Source organism: Chiloscyllium punctatum, chromosome 16, assembly GCF_047496795.1.
Source record: "Chiloscyllium punctatum isolate Juve2018m chromosome 16, sChiPun1.3, whole genome shotgun sequence".
Taxonomy (NCBI): Eukaryota; Metazoa; Chordata; class Chondrichthyes; order Orectolobiformes; family Hemiscylliidae; genus Chiloscyllium; species Chiloscyllium punctatum.
The window spans coordinates 88105220-88125286 of NC_092754.1; the positions used below are offsets into that span (position 1 = coordinate 88105220).

General features: G+C 49.5%; 1 long non-coding RNA gene across 1 annotated transcript; it reads left to right on the forward strand.

Moving 5' to 3' along the window:
* Positions 1-2310: 2310 nt before the first annotated feature.
* On the forward strand, positions 2311-16958 carry LOC140487226 (uncharacterized). The gene is made up of 3 exons (XR_011962799.1): positions 2311-2430; positions 3419-3535; positions 9735-16958. It is a non-coding gene; the product is annotated as an uncharacterized lncRNA (long non-coding RNA).
* Positions 16959-20067: the final 3109 nt, after the last annotated feature.

Consider the following 20067-nt stretch of genomic DNA (forward strand, 5'->3'; position numbering starts at 1 on the left):
ACCTTTGAGTTTTTTGAGAAGGCAGCCAAGCATATAGATGAGGGTAGGGCAGTTGACGTGGTATACATGGACTTCAATAAAACCTTTCATAAGGTTCCACATGGTAGGCTGTTGGAGAAAATGCAGAGACATGGAATTGAGGGTGATTTAGCAGTTTGGATTAGAAACTGGCTTTCTGAAAGAAGACAGCGAATGGTAGTTGATGGAAAATATTCAACCTGGAGTCTGGTTACTAGTGGTGTGCTACAAGGACCTGTTTTGGGACCACTGCTGTTTGTCATTTTTATAAATTACTTAGACATAGGCATAGGTGGATTGATCAGTAAATTTGCAGATGACACTAAAGTTGGTGGAGTAGTGGACAGTCTGGAAGAATTTTACAGGTACTCACGCGGACTTCGATAAACTGCAGAATTGGGCTCTGAGGTGGCAAATGGAGTTCAATGCAGCTAAATGTGAGGTGATGCACTTTAGGAAGAATAACAGGATGGCAGAGTACTGAGTCAATGGAAAGATTCTTGGTGGTGTGGGTGTGAAGAGGGATGTTGGAGCCCATGTCCATAGGTTTCTGAAAGTTGTCACCCAGGTGGATATTACTGTTAAGGCAGCATACAGTGTATTAGGTTTCATTCGTTGAGGGATTGAGTTCTGGAGCCGCAATTTCATGCTGCAACTATACAAAATGTTGGTGCGACCATACTTGGAATATTGTGTGCAGTTCTGGTGCCCATAATTCGGGAAGGATGTGGAAGCATCGGAAAAGGTGCAGAAGGGATTTACCAGGATGTTGCCTGGTCTGGAGGGAAGGTCTTTTGAGGAAAGGTTAAGAGACTTGAACCTGTTCTCATTGGCAAGAAGGCAGCTAAGAGGGGATTTGACAGAGACTTAGAAGATGATTAGAGGATTAGATAGGTTCGACAGTGAAAGTCTTTCCCTTAGGATGATGACATTAGCGTGTTCGAGGGGGTATAACTTCAAATTGAGGTGTGATGGATTCAAGACAGATGTCAGAGGCAGATTCTTCACTCAGAGTGGTTAGGGCGTGAAATGTGCTACCTGCTAATGTAGTTAACTCAGCCACATTAGAGAGGTTTAAACAATCCTTTAGATAGCACATGGGTGATTTTGGGATAGTGTAGGGTGACGAGCTGAGAATAGTTCACAGGTCGGCGTAACATGAAGGGCGAAGGGCCTGTTCTGCACTGTATTGTTCTATGACGAAAGTGCTACAAGAGATTTCTACTGTCTTCAACAGTGATGAATGTTGTATTGTGGGCTTCCGAAACGTCACTGGTCTCTACCAAACATGTATGAGGCAAAGCCAGGGCAATAATAAGATGCTGCGACAGGAGGGGAACTGGTACCTCCATAAAAATCACTACTCCTTCTCACCTATTTCACCTCCAAAACCGAGCGCGTTCCGGAAAAGCATCTCTATCTCCCATTACGACACTTTTCCCCACAACAGTGGTATCTGGCTGTGCACTAGGAGTGCAACAGTCAGTACTAGGACTGAGGTCCTGAAACACTTGGTAAAGGTGAAAATCTTCTGGGCATTGAGAGCCCCACCACATTGCATGCATTTTCTATGTTTTTAACTCTGTTCCGGACTTCCCATATTTTTCCGAATGAACCTGTTCAAAGTTTTTATTACACACACCTGCACAAGCTATGAATTGAACTCAAGCCTCTCGATCCAAGATTTGGGGTATTTTCACCGCATCACAAGGCATTGACTCTAACTTGCCTTCTCCCTTGCCTGCTAAGTCACGCCTGAATCAACTCTGCAATTGGGAGGAAGGGGTGGAACTGGAGGACCGAGCAGCGGCCGATCCTCCAACCAGAGTGAGTGAGGAGCGGGGCCAAAACATTCTCCCGGAGTGAACGCTTCAGGATTGGTCAGAAAACAAACTGTTTTGCAGGATTGATCGTTCCCACCACATAGTGGAGTATTAAACCTCTCTCAGAAATCAATGTGAGATTTTAAGAAATAATTGAGATGTAAATCTGATAACTTACATATTTCCAATGATTTGCACAACTCGAGTAAGAAAGTTCTTTTCAAACTCCCAGAACGATTGCTAATTTACATACCTAGCCGGTCTGGTTGAGTTGGACAGAACAACCTATTCACATGCTAGAAACCTCTATGACTACTCGATAAAGCAATTGTTAATGACTAATATTTAACCCATCAGTCTGTGCAGTTATGAATATTCTCTACAAACTCACCGATAACCTCAGACGCACGCGCGGTTTGGTTTCTATGCAGAGCATGCGCAGTGTCACATTGATCACGACAGAGAGCGACATGGAGCTGCTTTCTCCGGCAGCGGCTGCGATCGGCTTCAGAGGGCGGCGCTCAGAGCCGGTGTGCGGGAGCCTCCCTGGGAGAAAGGAGCGGAGAGAATTCACAAGTCCCGGATAAAGGTTAAAAAAACCGTAGAAGACCCTCCAGGCCCTGGTCAGGAGGTGGCGGTCTCTGATCAGGGAAGCGGCCCAGAGTCACGGCCGCCATTTGTTTGAGGGAAGAGGGAGCGCGGGCCTAACGGGCGCCATGTTGAGAAGGTCAAGGCGCAGGAGGGCGGGGCTCTCGGGGTCTGTAGAACAATCCGAGGAAAGGGAAGCCCCATTGTTATTGATTAATTCCATGAACACAGCTTCACTGGGCGATCCTGCAGGAATATCCTCTCTCAGTCCTGCTGTGATGTTTCACCCAATCAGAACCAGCAGCTCTCCTCCTCTCTCAGCTCCCCTTCTGTCCTTCCTGCAGCATCTGTCCCCTGGAACATTGAGCTGCCTGTCCTGTCCCTCCCTCAGCTGTTGTTTCTATAATACCTGTAATATCCCAGTCCCACCTTAGATTACTTCACTAAAGACAGGAATGCATCCGATAGATTTTTCTTAACATCAGTAATTGTTTAATACTCACTTACATGTTTTTAATTACATCTTTTTTGAAGCATTTGATTCACATTTAATCATTTGCAATCGTGGCATTTGAATCTGTGTCCAGAGAACACTTGCTCAGTTTCTGGATAAATTGCCTCACAGTAATACCACTAGGCCATAACTTCGTCTGCTCACAGGTTGCGCATCCCAGTGTAACATGAATCAAAACCCTTTCTTTCCGCACAATTATATGATCCTGAACTCGGGTGATATCACTCAGTATCTCTCCATGTGGTATCCCTCACTGTGTGGGTCTAATTGATCCCTCTGTCAGCGTCTCTCACTCTTGCAGCTACTCCAGATCCTGAGCCAACAGAATTCTCCACTACAGAGAGATGAGACAGTACAGGCCAGGATTGGAGACTGGGATTTTCCAGATCTCTGTGGGCTCAGTGCCATTCTACATCTGTAATCCTCACAGCATCAGTCTAATTTCCCATTCTGCTTATTTCTGTGTCCTCTACAGGTACTCAGGGAGTTCCTGGCTCAATAGACTTGGCAACTGCTAGTTGGGAAGATGATTGGTCAGCCAGAGAGACAAAGGTCAGGGAGGTCGGGAGCCTTTAATAAATCCTGCTGCCAGGTAAGATCACTCACAGTGCACAGAGCAGAGAGCAATGAGATGGCTCCAAACATCAGCTAACAGGACATGACATAGACATAGTGCTGGAGGGGGAGCACAGTATAGACACACCTCTGGGTCAATCACCACCCCTACTTTAAGTTTTGTTGTACTGAGATAGCATTGGGAGTTCCCAGTTTTCAATCCAAGTGTTTGCTGTCTTGGTGAGCACCAGGATAACAGAGGGGAATGCAGGCCTGCAACGAGAGTGTAGTAATGCTGCCTGGGATCTTTCTGTTCCCTATTCCCTCTCCAACACTGTATCTATGGGTCATCTTGTGGACCAGTGTCTTCAATCATTCTAACTCCTATAACAGTTCCTATCTCTGTCACCTCCTCCCCTCTCACCAATTATTTGTCATGTTTGAAACCTCCAGTCCAGATGACCATCCTTATCGCTGTAACTTGCTTCGGTCTCTACAATATGTCTTGTCTCGATAGTCTGCTCCTCCAACAATTGGAGACATAGTGTCTGTTTCTGTGCTGCATGACTCTTTGTTTGCGGTTTCCTAAATGGAATGAGTTGCATTTGCCTGTGTTTGGCTCATATCCCTTCAAACCTTCTCCTCTCCATGTACCTGACCAAGTGTCTTTTCCATGTTGTAATTGTACTTGTTTTTACCATTTCCTCTGGCAGTCCATTCCATCCATGCACCATCCTCTGTGGATAATGTTGCCTCTCAGCTCCCTCTTTAAATCCTTGCTCTGTCACCTCACGTTTATGCCTCGAGCTTTGGACTCACCTACCTTTGGCAATTCACCTTACTTAGACCCTACATGGTTTCATAAACCTTTATAACGTCACCCCGTGGCCTCCTCTGTCGTCAATATTTCTCCTAGGCAATGTTACAAATATCTCCAACTTATGTACTCAACGCTCTGGCCACTGATGGCAAGTGTCCCAAATGCTGCTTTCCCCACCCTGTCCACCACAAATGCCACTTCCAGGAAACAATGTAACTGCACTCCTTGGTCTCTCTCTGTTCGACAACACTGCCCAGAGCCCTACCATTAACTGTATTAGTCCCCCCTGGTTTGTCTGAACTAAATCCAACACCTGAATTAAACTCCATCATTCATTCCTTGGCCCACTAGCCCAGTTGATTAACATCCCCTTCAATAACTATATTCCCTGTCCACTCTTCCACTAATCTTGGTATCCACAAACATAATAACAGGGGCTCCTAAATTTTCACTCAAATTGTTTATGTAAGTGGTGCACAACAGTCGTCCCAGCACCAATCCTTACAGCACACTGCTGGTCAGAGGCCCCAGTCTGAACAACAACCCTCTCCCACCACCCTCTGTCTCCCACTGTCATCCCATTTTGTATCCAGTTGGCTAGCTCTCCCTGATCCTTTGTGATCTACCCTTACTAACCAATGTATCATGCTACACCCTGACCAAGAGTTGCTGAAGACAGAAACAGCATCTGTTGCTCTGCTTTCATCTGTCTTCTTGGTCACATCTTGAACAAACTCCAGTCAAGTTTGTGAGACATGTTTTCCCAGGCACAAAACCGTGCTGGCTGCCGTAATCAGTCCTTGTCTTTCCAAATGCATGTAAGTCCTACCTCTCAAAATGACCTCCAATAACTGACCTAGCCTGATATCTGGCTCATCAGTCTGTAGTTCCCTGGCTTCCTCTTGCAGCCTTTCTTAATTAATGACACATCATTATAATCATAGTCAGAGAGTCATACCGCACTGCTTGGTTAACGCTAACCATACTCTAAAACTGATCTCGTCCCACTTGCCTGTTCCTTGATCATATCCCTTCAAACCTGTACTAATCCTAATGTCTTTTAAACATTGTAATTGTCCCCAAGTTCACCCCTTCCTTGGGAAGTTCATTCCACACACAACCCATCTCTGTGTAACAATGTGCCTCTCATGTCTTTTTATTTAAATGGCTCTCCTCTTACACTTAAAAATGTAGCTCCTAGTCTTGAAACTCCCCTGTCCACGGGAAAAGACAACTCCCATTAATTCTATCTATCCCCCTCGTTATTTTATAAACTTCTATGAGGTCATCTGTCAACATTCAGGTTTCAATGAAAAAATACCAACCTATTTAGCCTTTCTTGATAACTGAAAACTTCCATAACCAGCCACATCCCAGTAAATCTCATCTGAACCCTCTCCAACTTAATAATATCCTTCCTATAACTGGGCGGCCAGAACTGGACACAGTATTCCAGAAGAGGACTCACCAATGGCCTGTGTAATCTCAAATAAGCTTCCCAACTCCTGTATCCAAAGGACTGAGCAATGAAAGCAAGTGAGGCAAGCACCTTTTTTTACCATCCTATCTCTCCATGTTGCAAACTTCAAAGAATTATGTTTCTGAACCCCGGGGTCCGTCTGTTCTACAACACTACCGAAGGTCCTATCATTAATTGTGCAAGCCCTGCCTGTGTTTGTTGTACCAATTGCATTACTCGCATTTATTCAGATTAAACTCCATCTACAATTTTTCAGCCATTCCCACATTTCATCAGGATCCCTTTGCAATCTCAGAAAACCTTCTTCACTGTCCACAATGCCACCCTCCAGTCTACCTGCCTATCACACATAGCTCACTATGGTACAGATATCTCTGCTAGGAGCCCTACAATTTCTTCACCAGCTTCCCACAATGTCCTGAGATACATTTGATCAGGGCCTGGGGATTTATCTACCTTTGTGTTTTAAAACTTCCAGCATCTCCTCTTCGATAATGTGGACTCATTCCAAGACATTCAGTCACAGAGATGTATAGCACGGAAACAACTGTGGAACAACTCCTGCATGACGTATCTAGTCACTTTTGCCAGAACTTTGCCAGTATCCCTCTAAACCCTTCCTGTTCATATACCCATCCACATGCCTTTTAAATGTATTTCTATCACCCTCCACTATTTTCTCTTATTCAATAGACTCTGCCAGAACCAGTTGTCCTTTAGGTCCCTTTGAAAAGTTTCCCTCCCACTTTAAAGCTATGCCCTGTCAGTTTGGAATCCCCAGCCCTGGGGAAATGACCTTGTCTATTGACCCTATCGATGACCACCATGATTTTAAACACCTTTATCAGGTAACTCCTCAGCCTCCCATGTTCAAATGAAAACAGCCCCAGCCCATTTAGGCTTTTCCCTGAAGCACAAACCCTCCAACCCTGGCAGCATCCTCGTTCATTTCTTCTGAAACCTTTCATGTTCCACGACATCCTTCCGATGGCATTGAGACCAGAATTACACACAGTATTCCAATAGTGGTCAGGCCAAACACTGTTTAGTTCCCTGACTGCCCCAGTCTTTATCCACAGTAAGTTCCAAAGAGAAATATTTGTTTTGGATCTTGTAGTTTCACACATCGTTGCCTTCATTGATCATTAAGGAGACCAGGTTTGTCCCGAGCTTTTCTTTTGCTCTGAATACACTTGTAGAGTCTCTTTGGATTCTCCTTAACTTTCTCTGCCAAAGCGATCTTGTGTCCCCATTTTACATTCCTGATTTCCATCCTAAGTGTATTTCTACAGCCCCGATGCTCCTGAAGGAATTCCCTTCAGTCAGCCAATTATATCTGACATGTGACCCCTTTTTTCTTGACCACAGCCTCGAAACTCAGCCAGTGTTTCCTAATTCAGTCAGCATTGAGCTGCACACTAACAGGAACACGCTGGCGCTGAACGCTCCTTTTATCTCGGTTTTAAAATATTCTTACTTGCCAGACTTCCGTTTACCTGCAAATAGCCTCCCCAGATCTACTTTAAAAATTCCTGTCTAATACTATCTTGCTCCATTGAATAACTTTAACTTGTGGACCAGGCCTGTCCTTTTCCATCGCTATTTTCAAACTAATAGAATTGTGGTAACTTTCCAAAGTGCTCCCCCACTAACACCTCAGTCCTGTTCCTGACCTTGTTTCCCAAGGGGAGGTCAGGTTTAGCCCCATTCTCCAGTTAGGCCACTTACATAATGTCTGGGAGTTTTCAGAACACACTTAACAAATTCCTTCCATTCAAATGCTTAACTTAGTAGCAATCCCAGTCCAGGTTTGGAACGGTTAAGATCCCCTATCATTACAACCCTATTATTCTAAGAGATATCTGAAGTCTCCTGACATTTTTGCTCCTTCATCTCCCATTGCCTATCGCTGTAGCACGATCGTAGAAAACTAATGACCAACTTTTATTTCTCGGTTCCACTAATATCGTTTAACTGGGCGATCCTACATGAATCCTCCCTCGAGGTACTGCTGGGATGTTTCCCCCAATCAAACCCACCAGCTCTCCTCCTGTTTTGCCTCCTGTTCTATCCTTCCTGTAGTATCTGTCTCCGGAACATTGAGCTGCTGCTCCTGTTGCTCCCTCGGCTGTGTTTCTGTAATATCTATGGGATCCCAATCCCATGTTCCCATCCATGCTCTGGGTTCATCTGCCTTATCTGTCTGGCCCTTTGCATTGAAATAACTGCAGTTTAATCCACCAGTTTTCCCTAATTGTCTGTTATGTTCTTGCCTGCCTTGTCTACTTATGTTGCTCTTTTGAACCTTTGTACTAGCCTCAACTTTCTTTCTGCCCTTACGACTCTTTGGGTTCACACAGCCCTGCCAGACGAGTTTAAATCCTCTCGAGCAGCTCCAGCAACGTTCCCCCATCAGAATGTGGGTCCCCCTCCTGCTCCCAGTTCAGGTGTATTCCCCACCCTGTCTACCTGTGCTCACACCTTCAGACATCCAGGGACTTGTCCACCCAGGTCCCTGTATTCCTCAGTTCTCCAGGCGGACCTACCCTTCATGATGTATATCATTTGTTTATTAGACTTCCCACAGTGCATTACCTCACAGTGATCAGAAGTAAACTCCATCTGCCATTACTCTGCTCAGTTTATCATCTGATCGATATCAGACTGCAGCCTGAGTCCATCCCCCTCACTGTGGACAACACCCTCACCTTTCATGTTATCTGCAAACCTACTAATGTTCCCTTCTGCTTTCACATCCGAGTGATTAATGTCCACAATGAACAGCAATGGTTCCTGCACAGATCCCTGTGGTACACCCACTGGGCAAAGGCTTTCAATCACAAAACCAACCCTCCACCAATTGTGGAGCCAATTTACCAACTTACCTTGGATCCCATGGGATCTTCCCTTTTGGACCAGCCTTCCGTGTGGGACCTTGTCAAAGTCCTTAATGAACTCCATATAAACCACATCATCTGCACTGCCCTCATCAATATCAGAGGACAGTTGTCTAGCAAATCCATACAGACAATCCCTAATGAAATTGTGGGGGTATCCGTTTTTGGCGTTGTATCGGTGTTCTTCTTCCTCTTTTTGCAGTTCTGGTGTACTGCAGTGTGTTGTGGCCCTTTTGAACAGTGTCTTGATGCAACTTCTATTGTGGGTGGTTGCTTTCATAGTTCAGGACTTGGTCTGTGTGTGTGGTTTTCCTGTATACCTTTGTGGTCAATTCTCCGTTCGGTGTTCTCTGTACCATCACTTCTAGGAATGGGAGTTGGTAGTCCTTTTCTTCCTCTCTAGTGAATCGGATTCCTGTGAGTGTGGCTTTGATGATCCGGTGTGTGTTCTCTATTTCTGTGTTTGTAATGATTACAAAGGTGTCCTCCACATATCTGACCCAGAGTTTGGGTTGAATTTGCAGTAAGACTGTTTGTTCTAATCTTTGCATTACCATGGGTGTGCCGTTGATTTGTTCATATATTTGGTTGTTGAATGTGAAGTGTGTTGTGAGGCACAGGTCCAGTAGTTTGAGTATGATGTCTTTGTTGATATGTACACCATCCTGTTGTCTGTTATGTCTGTCCAGCAGGTTGGCTATTGTTTCTTTGGCTAGGGTTTTGTCGATGGAGGTGAACAGGGCCATTACATCGAATGAGACCATAGTTTCTTCCTTGTCTATGTGTATATTTCTGATGATGTCCAAGAATTCCTGTGTTGACTGTTCAGAGTGTCTGGATCCGCTGATCAGGTGTTTCAGTTTCTGCTGTAGCTCTTTAGCCAGTTTGTGTGATGGTGTCCCTGATCGTGATACTATGGGACTGAGTGGGATGTCTGGTTTGTGCACTTTAGGTAGTCCATAGAATCTGAGGGTGTTGTTGCTTTCAGGTTTCATTCTCTGTTGGTCAAACCTGGTTATCTGTCCATTTTTTTTTGTAGGTTTCTCAGTGTGTTGTTTATCCTATTGGTGAGCTGCGGGATGGGGTCAAACTCCACGCAATTTCATCCACAGATGCCTCGGGGAAAGACAACGGAATGAAGACATGCCACAATCCAAAGGACTAGCCAAACTACCATACATCAAGAACATTTCGGAACTGACAGCCAGACTACTGCAACCACTAGGACTCATAACAGCACACAAACCAACAGCCACGCTCAGACAACAACTCACCAGGACGAAGGACCTGACACCCAGCATGAGCAAAACCAATGTAGTGTACAAACTCCCATGCAAGGACTGCACAAAACCCTACATAGGACAAACAGGAAGACAGCTAACAATTCGCATCCATGAACACCAATTAGCCACGAAACAACACGACCAGCTATCCTTAGTAGCCACACATGCAGATGACAAGCAACGTGAGTTCGACTGGGAAAACACTACTATTATAGGACAAGCCAAACAGAGAACATCCAGGGAATTCCTAGAGGCATGGCACTCATCCACAGATTCAATCACTAAGCACATTGACCTGGACCCAATATTCCGGCCACTGCAGCGGACAGCTGGAACTGACAACCAGAAGCGGCAGATACAAATCACTATAAATGCTGGAGGAAAGATCACAGAAGCGCTTCACAGGAGGCTCCCAAGCACTGAGGATGTCACCTAGACAGGGGACGAAACGTCTGCAACACAAATTCCCAACTCGGTGAACAGAACCACAACAACGAGCACCCGTGCTACAAATCTTCTCCCAAACTTTGAAGCCCTTTAGACTCTACAAAGCTCCGTTATGAACAATCCACCATCTCTCTATTTCCTTTGCCTTCTTCAGTGTCTGCAACTCTCACTGTATCTTCCAGTAACGTTCTTTAGTTACTGCAGGTCTGCCTTGCTCCCGAGACAACCTGTTTCATCTCCTACAGCTCCCTCAATCACTGTAACACACTCTGCTCTGTCTAATCCTCCTCTTCCCCACTGTCTTCCAGGTACAACAATGATCCTGTAAGAGAGCAGTGCGGAATGGGATGTTATAAATCTCAGCTGAGGCTTGAGGCCTACCATTACCTGGGAGTCACAAAGGGAGGGAACCTGAGATAGAATAGCACAAAGCGGGAGAATATAAATCAGCAGCAAGGGTCAAGGCCGACTGGGACTTGGATTTGGATAAAAAGCAGAGCAGGAGGCTCGAAATCAGCACCGAGTCACAGAGGGAGTGACCGTGTGAGGGAGCAACTTGAAGCAGGAGCTTGAGGCTGACTCCCACCTGAGAGAATATAAACCAGCACTGAGGATCGAGGCCTACTTGTACCTGGGAGTCACAGAGACAGTGACCCTGTGAGGGAGCAGACTGGAGTGAGAGCTGGACGATTACACGTCCGAGGAGACACATCACTGTGTGTGCACGTGTCCCTCCATTGTTCTGTGTTTGTGTGTGTATGCGTGCGTGTCCCCTTCCCTCACTGTGTGTGTGTGTGTGTGAAACTCTCCTCACTGTGTGTGTTTGTACCTCTCTCGCTGTGTGTGAGCATGTCCCTCCTTCACTGAGTGTGTGTGCGTGTCCCTCCCTCACTGTGTGTGTTTGTTTGTGTGTGCGTTTGTCTGTGTATCACCATCCCTCACTTTGTGTGTGTGTGTCCCCTCTCGCTTTCTGAGCACATGTCCCACCCTCGCTGTGTCTGCGTGTCTCAACCTCGCTGTGTGTGTGTGTGTCCCTCCTTTGCTCTGTGTTTGTTTGTGTGTGTATGTGTGCGTGTCCCTCCCTCGCTTTGTGTGTCCGTGTGTCCGTCCCTTGTGTGTCTGTGTGTCCCCCCTTGCCGTGTCTGTGTGTCCCACCCTTGCCGTGTCTGTGTGTCCCCTCTCGCTGTGTGTGTGTGCCCCCTCTCAATTTCTGTGCACATGCCCTCCCCCTCGACATGTGTAACTTCATTCACTGTATGTGTGTGTGTCCCTCCTTCGCTGTGTGTCTGCAGGTAACCCCCTCACTGTGTGTGTTTGTATGTCGCTCCCGTGCTGTGTGTGCACGTTTCTGTCCCTTGCTTTGTGTGTGTGTGTGTGTGTGTGTGTGTGTGTGTGTGTGTGTGTGTGTGCATGTCCCTCCCTCGCGTTGCGTGTATGTGTCCGTCCCTTGTGTGCATGTTTGCGTGTGTGCATGTCCCTCCTTTGCTCTGTGTTTATGTGTGTATGTATGTGTGCGTGTCACTCCCTCGCTTTGCATGTTTTTCACTGTCCCTTGTGTGTGTGTGTGTGTGTGACCAGCTTGCTGTGTGCGCGTGTCCCACCCTTGCCATGTCTGTGTGTCCCTCCCTTGCTGTGTGTGTGTGTCCCTCCCTCACTGTGTGTGTCCCTCACTCTCTGTGTATGTGCGCGTGCATGTCCTTCCCTTGCTGTGTCTGTGTGTGTGTCCCTTCGATGCGTGTCCCTCCCTCGCTCTGTGTGTGTGTGTGTGTGTGTGGGTGTGTCCCTCCTCACTGTGTGTGTGTGGGTGTGTCCCTCCTCACTGTGTGGGTGTGTCCCTCCCTCGCTGTATGTGTGTGTGTGTGTGTCCCTCTCTCGCTGTGTGTGTGTCCCTCTTGGTGTGCGTGTGTGTGCTTGGCCCTCCCTCATTGTGTGAGCATGTGTCTCCCGCTTCGCTGTGTGTGCGCGTGTCCCTCTCTTGCTTTGTGTGTGTGTGTGTGTGTGTGTGTGTCCCTCTGTCGCTGTGTGTGTCTGTGTTTGTGTGCTTCCTCATGTGCATGTTGCTCCCTCACTGTGTGTGCGTGTCCCTCCCTCGCTGTCGGTGTGCGTGTGTGTGTGTGTGTGTGTCAATGTCCCTCACTGGCTGTGTGTGTGTGTTCCCCTCTCTTGCTGTGTGTCTGTGTTTGTGTGCTTGAGCATGAGCGTGTCCATCCCACTCTGTGTGTATGTGTCCCCTCTTGCTGTGAGTATATGTGACCCTTTTACAGTGTATGTGAGTGTCCTTCTCTCGCTGCGTGTGTGTGTATGTGTGTGTGCGTGTGTATGCGTGTCACTCCCACACTGTCTGTGTGTGTCCCTCCCTTGCTGTGTGTGTGTTGTGTTTATCCCTCCCTCGCTGTGTGTGCATGTCTCTTCCTTGCTCTGTGTGTGTATGTGTCTGTGTGTGTGTCTGTGTGTGTGTGTGTGTGTGTGTGTGTGTGTGTCCCTCCCTTGCTGTGTGTGTGTGTGTCCCTCCCTTGCTGTGTGTGTGTGTGTCCCTCCCTTGCTGTGTATGTGTGTGTCCCTCCCTCGCTGTGTGTGTGTGAGTTACTCCCTTGCTTTGTGTGTGTGTTCCTCTTGCTGTGCATGTGTGTGTGTGGCCCTCCCTCGCTGTGTGTGCATGTGTCTCCTCCTCGCTGTGTGTGTGCGTGACCCTCTCTTGCTCTGTGTGTGTGTGTGTCCATGTCCCTCACTGGTTTTGTGTGTGTGTGTGTGTGTGTGTGTGTGTGTGTGTGTTCTCCCTCGCTGTGTGTGTACGTCCCCCCTTGCTGTGTGTGTGTGTGCCCCTCCCTTGCTCTGTGTGTGTGTGTGTGTGTTTGTCCCTCTGTCGCTGTGTGTGTCTGTGCTTGTATGCTTCCTCATGTGCATGTTGCTCCCTCACTGTGTGTGCGTGTCCCTCCCTCGCTGTCGGTGTGTGCATCCTCGCTGTGTGTGTGTGTGCGTGTCCCTCCCTTGCTGTGTGTGTGTGTGTGCGTGTTCTTCCCTCGCTGTGTATGTGTGAGTTACCCCCTTGCTCTGTGTGTGTGTGTCCCTCTTGCTGTGCATGTGTGTGTGTGTCCTTCTCTTGCTGTGTGTGCGCATGTCCCTCTCTTGCTCTGTGTGTGTGTGTGTGTGTGTGTGTGTGTGTCCCTGTCCCTCACTGGCTGTGTGTGTGCATGCCCCTCTCTCGCTGTGTGTCTGTGTTTGTGTGCTTGGGCATGTGCGTGTTCTTCCCTCGCTGTGTGTACGTGTTCCCCTCTTGCTGTGAGTATGTGGGTCCCTTTTACAGTGTATGTGAGTGTCCTTCCCTCGCTGCGTGTGTGTGTGTGTGCCCCTTCCTTGCTGTGTGTGTGTGTGTGTGTGTGTCCCTCCCTTGCTTTGTGCGTGTGTGTGTGTGTGTCTCTTGCTGTGTGTGCGCGTGTCACTCCCTTGCTCTGTGAGTGTGTGTCCCTCCCTTGTTCTTTGTGCATATCCCCACCATTGTGTGTCCGCATCTCCCCTCGCTGTGTGAGTGCCTGTGCCCCCTTGCTGTGTGTGCGTGTGTCCCACCCTTGCCATGTCTGTGTGTGTCCCGTCTCGCTGTGTGTGTGTGCCCCCTCTCAATTTCTGTGCACATGCCCTCCCCCTCACCGTGTGTCTGCGTGTCCCTCCTTCCTTATGTGTGCACATGCCCCTCCCTTGCTGTTTATGTGCGTGTCCCTCTCTCGCTCTGTGTGTTTGTGTATATCCCTCCCTAACTGTGTGTGTGCGTGTCCTCCCTTTCTGTGTGTGTGCATGTCCTTCCCTGTGTGTGTGTGTGTGTGTGTCCCTCTTGCTGTGTGTGTGTCCCCCTCCCTTGCTCTTTGTGTATATCCCCCTCGCTGTATGAGTGCGTGTGTCCCTCCCTAGCCGTGTCAGTGTGTGTCCCCCCTCACTGTGTGTGCGTGTCCCCTCACTTTCTGTGCACATTTCCTCCCCTTCGCCGTGTGTGTGCTTGTCCCTCCTTCCCGCTGTGTGTGTTTGTGTATGACCCTCCATCGCTGTGTGTGTGCGCATGTTTTTCTCTTGCTGTGTGTGTGTGTCCCTCACTTGCTCTATGTGTGTGCATGTCCTTCCCTCCCTCGCTGTGTGTGTGTGTCACTCTCTCACTGTGTATGTGTACGTTTCACTCCCTCGCTCACTGTGTGTGTGTGTGTGTGTGTGTGTCCCTCCCTCGCTGTGTGTGTGCGTGTGTCCTTCTCTCGCTGTGTGTGTATGTCCCTCACTCACTGTGTGTGCATGTCCATCTCTCGCTGTGAGTGTATGTGTGTGTGCATGTCCTTCCCTCCCTCGCTGTGTTTGTGTATGACCCTCCATCGCTCTGTGTGTGCATGTCCTTCCCTTGCTGTGTGTGTGTGTGTCCCTCACTTGCTCTGTGTGTGTACATGTCCTTCCCTCCCTCACTGTGTGTGTGTGTGTCACTCTCTCGCTGTGTGTCTGTGTGTATCCCCTTAACTGTGTGTATGTGTGCGTGTCACTCCCTCGCTTTATGTGTGTCCCTCTTGCTGTGTGTGCGTGTCACTCCCTCGCTGTGTGTGTGTGTGTGTGTGTGTCCCTCCCTTGCTCTTTGTGTATATCCCCCTTGCTGTGTGAGCGTGTGTCCCTCCCTCACCATGTCAGTGTGTGTCCCCTCTCACTTTCTGTGCACATTTCCTCCCCCTCGTCGTGTGTGTGCTTGTCCCTCCTTCCCTGTGTGTGGGTATGTGTGTGTGTCCCTCGTTTGCTATGTGTGTGTATGTTTCACTCCCTTGCTGTTTGTGTGTCCCGCGCTCGCTGTGTGTATGTGTATGTGTGTTTGTGTGTGTCCCTCCCTTGCTGTGTATGTGTGACTTTCCCCCCTTGCTCTGTGTATGTGTGTGTGTGTCCCTCTTGGTGTGCGTGTGTGTGCTTGGCCCTCCCTCATTGAGTGAGCATGTGTCTCCCCCCTCGCTGTGTGTGTGCGTGTCCCTCTCTTGCTGTGAGTGTGTGTCCCTCACTTGCTCTGTGTGTGCGCATGTCCTTCCCTCCCTCACTGTGTGTTTGTGTTTGTGTGTGTGTGTGTGTCACTCTCTCACACTGTGTATGTGTATGTTTCACTCCCTCGCTGTTTGTGTGTCCCTCGCTCGCTGTGTGTGTGTGTGTGTGTGTGTGTGTGTGTCCCACTCTCGCTGTGTGTCTGCATGTATCCCCTTAACTGTGTGTGTGTGTGCGTGTCACTCCCTCGCTGTGTGTGTGTGTGTGTGTGTGTGTGTGTGTGTGTGTGTGTGTGTCCCTCCCTTGCTCTTTGTGTATATCCCCCTTGCTGTGTGAGCGTGTGTCCCTCCCTCACCATGTCAGTGTGTGTCCCCTCTCACTGTGTGTGCATGCCCCCTCTCACTTTCTGTGCACATTTCCTCCCTCTCGCCGTGTGTGTGCTTGTCCCTCCTTCCCTGTGTGTGTGTGGGTGTCCCACCCTCGCTGTGTATGTGTGTGTATGTATGTGCATGTCCCTCACTCTGTGTGTGCATGTCCATCCCTCGCTGTGTGTGTACGTGTGTGTGTATGTGTGTGCGCACACGCGTGTCCTTCACTTGCTGTGTATGTGTGTGTCCCTCCCTCGCTGTGTGTGTGTGTGTGTGTGTGCGTGTGTCTCCCTCGCTGTGTGTGCGTGTGCCTCCCATACTGTTTGTGCATGTCCTTCCCTCCCTAGCTCTGTGTGTGTGTGTGTGTGTGTGTGTGTGTGTGTGTGTGTCCCTCTCTCGCTGTGTGTGCATGTCCCTCCCTGGATGTGTGTGCGTGTGTCACTCCCTTGCTGTCTGTGTGTGTCCGTCCCTTGTGTGTGTGTGTGTGTGTGTCCCTCCATTGCTCTTTGTGTATATCCCCCTCACTGTGTGTGCGCATCTCCCCTCAGTCTGTGAGTGCATGTCCCGCCTTGCTGTGTGTGCGTGTGTCCCTCCCTTGCTGTGCCTGTGCGTGTCCCGTCTCGCTCTGTGCGCGTGCACCCTCTCAATTTCTGTGCACGTGCCCTCCCCCTCGCCGTGTGTCTGCTTGTCCCTCCCTCCCTGTGTGTGGGTGTCCCTCCCTCGCTGTGTGTGCGCGTATCCCTCCCTCGCTGTGTGTCTCAGCACGTCCCTCCCTCGCTGTGTGTGTGTGTCCCTTCCTTGCTGTGTGTGTACGTGTCACATCCTCACTATGTGTTTGTGTGTCCCTCACCCGCTGTTTGTGTGTGTGCGTGTCCCTCCCTCGCTGTGCGTGTGTGTGTGTGTGTGTGTGTGTGTGTGTGTGTGTGTAAGTGTGTCTCTCTCCCATGCTGTGAGTGTGCGTTTCCCCCTTGCTGTTGTGTGTGTGTGTATGTGTGATTGTCCCTCTTGCTGTGCATGTGTCTCCCCCTCGCTGTGTGTGTGTGTCCCTCTCTTGCTCTCTGTGTGTGTGTTGTGTGTGACCCTCCCCTCGCTGTGTGTGCATGTCCATCCCTGGCTGTGTGTGTGCGTGTCCCTCTCTTGCTCTGTGTGTGTGTGTGTGTGTGTGTGTGTGTGTGTGTGTGTGTGTGTGTGTGTCCCTTGAGATGTGCACGCGTGTGTGTGGTCTTCCCTCTTGTGTGTGCATGTGTCTCCCCCTCGCTGTGTTTGTGAGTGTCCCTCTCTTGCTCTGTTTGTGTGTGTGTGTGCGTGTCACTCCCTTGCTGTGTGTGTGCCTGTGCCTCCCCCCTTGCTGTGTTTGCGAGTGTTCCTCTCTTGCTCTGTGTGTGCGTGTTTGTGTGCGCGTGTCCTTCCCTCGCTGTGTGTGTCTGTGTTTGTGTGCTTGCGCATGTACCTCCCTCACTGTGTGTGTGTGTCCCACTTGCTGTGAGTATGTGTGTCCCTCTTGCAGTGTATGTGCATGTCCCACCCTCGCTTTGTATGTGTGTGTCCCTCTTGCTCTGTGTGTGCGTGTCACTCCCTCGCTCTTTGTGTTTGTGTCTGTCCCTCCATTGCTCTTTGTGTATATCCCTTCATTGTGTGTGCGCTTCCCCCCTCGCTATGTGTGCGTGTCCTCCCTCACCGTGTCTGTGCGTGTCCTCTCTCGCTGTGTGTGCATATCCCCTCTCAATTTCTGTGCACATGCCCTCCCCCTCACCATGTGTGTGCTTGTCCCTCCTTCCCTGTGTGTGTATGTCCCTCCCTCACCGTGTTTGCGTGCCCCTCCCACCCTGTGTGTGCATGTCCTTCCCTCCCTCGCTCTATGTGTGTGTTTGTGTGCACGCGCGCGCGTGCATGTCCCTCCCTCTGTGTATGTGTATGTGTCCCTCCCTTGCTGTGTGTCTGCGGGTAACCCCCTCACTATGTGTAGTGCGCGTGTCCCTCCCTCGCTGTGTGTCTGCGGGTAACCCCCTCACTGTGTGTGTTTGCGTATCGCTCCCTCGCTGTGTGTGCACGTGTCCCTCCCTTGCTCTGTGTTTGTGTGTGTATGTGTGCGTGTCCGTCCCTTGTGTGTGTGTGTGTGTGACCAGCTTGCTGTGTGCGTGTGTCCCACCCTTGCCATGTCTGTGTGTCCCCTCTCGCTGTGTGTGTGCGTGCCCCCTCTCAATTTCTGTGCACATGCCCTCCCTCTCTACATGTGTGTGTGTGTCCCTCCTTGCAGTGTGTGTGCATTTCCCTCCCTCCCTCCCTCACTGTCTGTCTGCATGTATTCCCCTCACCGTAAGAGTGTGTGTTTGTCCCTCCCTCGCTGTGTGTGCACGTCTCTCCCTTGCTTGCTGTGTGTCCCCCCGTCCCTCGCTGTGTGTGTGTGTTCCCGTCCCTCGCAGTGTGTCTCTCTGTATTCCCCTCACTGTGTGTCTGTTTGCGTGTCCCTCCCTCACTTTGCGTGTGTGTGTGCCCCCTCTCAATTTGTGTGCACGTGCCTTCCCCCTTGTGGTGTGTTTGCGTGTCCCTCCCTCGCTGTGTATTTGCGTGTCGCTCCCTCACTTTGTGTGTGCGTGTCCCTCCCACGGTGTGTATGTGCATGCCCCCTCCTTCACTGCGTGTCTAAGCGTGTCCCTCCCTCGCTGTGTGCATGCCCTTCCCTCTGTGTGTGTGTGCGTGTGTGCGCGCGCGTGTCCCTTCGCTGTGTGTCTGTGCGTGTCCCTCCCTCACTGTGTGTGTGTGTGTGTGTGTGTATGTATCTCCCTCGCTGTGCGCGTGTCACTCCCTCACTGTGTGTGTGCGCATCTCCCTCCCACGGTGTGTATGTGCATGTCCCCTCCCTCACTGCGTGTCTCAGCGTGTCCCTCCCTCGCTGTGTGTGCATGTCCTTCCCTCACTGTATCTGTGAGTGTGTGTGTGTATGTGTGTGTGTCCCTTCGCTGCATGGCTGTGTGTGTGTCTCCCTCGCTGTGTGTGTGCGTGTCTCTTTCCTGCTGTGTGTGTGCATTTCCCTCCCTCGGTGTGTGTGTGTGTGTCCCTCCCTCAGTGTGTGTGCACGTGTCCCTCCCTCGCTGTGTGTGTGTGTCCCTCCCTCGCTGTGTGCATGTGTCCCTCCCTCGCTTCGTGTGTGCGTGTGTCCCTCCCTCGATTTGCGTGTGTGTATCCCCTCACTGTGTGTGTTTGCATGTCCTTCCCTCACTGTGTGTCTGCGGGTATCTCCCTCACTGTGTGTGTTTGCGTGTCACTCCCTTGCTGTGTGTGTGTGTCCAAAATTTGCACCATCAGTGGATTGGCCATCATAAATTGACTGTGGTATTCAGGAATGTGTGGTTTAAGTAAGTTCACCACGAGAAATGCAGGGTTTAATGTATAGGTAGAGGGGTGGGTCTGGGTAGGATGCTGTTCAGAGTTTTGGAATGGACTGGTTGGGCCGAATGGCCTGGTTGCACATGATGGCGATTCTATTCAGGTTATTGTCCAGCCCTGTCAACCATCCCCATCTCTTACACCTGGCCTTATCCCCAATATTCTCCTTAACACTGTAATCTCCTCCAGACTCGAAAACACTCCTTGCCTATGTAACCTTCTCCAGTCCTTACAAAGATCGATGTCTGTCACCTCTTCCTGCTTTTAGAACCCTCCCTATAACTATTACCATTTGGTACAGCACTCCCAATCCTCGTTTCCTCTTGAAAATCCCATAAACATTTGTATCTCTGAAAACTCATCTGGACTGTCTCAACTTCCCTTTGACAGTTACATGCTGAGACCTGCTCTATATCAGTGAAGTAATTAAGTCTGGGCAACAGTCACTGTTAAAATCTCCCTCCAGCCTAACAGCACCGAGGATCTGTAGAAGGTCTTTTCAACCCGACAGCCATCTCTGTGTCTGTAATCTCCTCCACTCCCCATAATACATTCTCTCTGAGCTCCTCTGTAGTCCACTAAACACTCCCTAACACTGTCTGTATCAGTGTAACCTTCTCCAAAAACACAACCTTCCCTATCTGTGTAAATCCCTACACCAGTCCCTATCCCTCTCAGCTCAGTCTAACAATACAACCCTCCATGTCTGTGTATTCACCTTCAGTCCCTACTCACCTCCCTATCTGTGTAACCTTCTCCATGCATTTTTGCTTCAGTCTCTTCAACTGTCCCTGTCAGTGTAACCTCTTCCAGACGCAAAAACTCTCCTCTTTTTGACTTACTCAGACCACACACCCCTCACTATCTATAACCTACTCCTGTCTGAGAAACCTACCTCTGC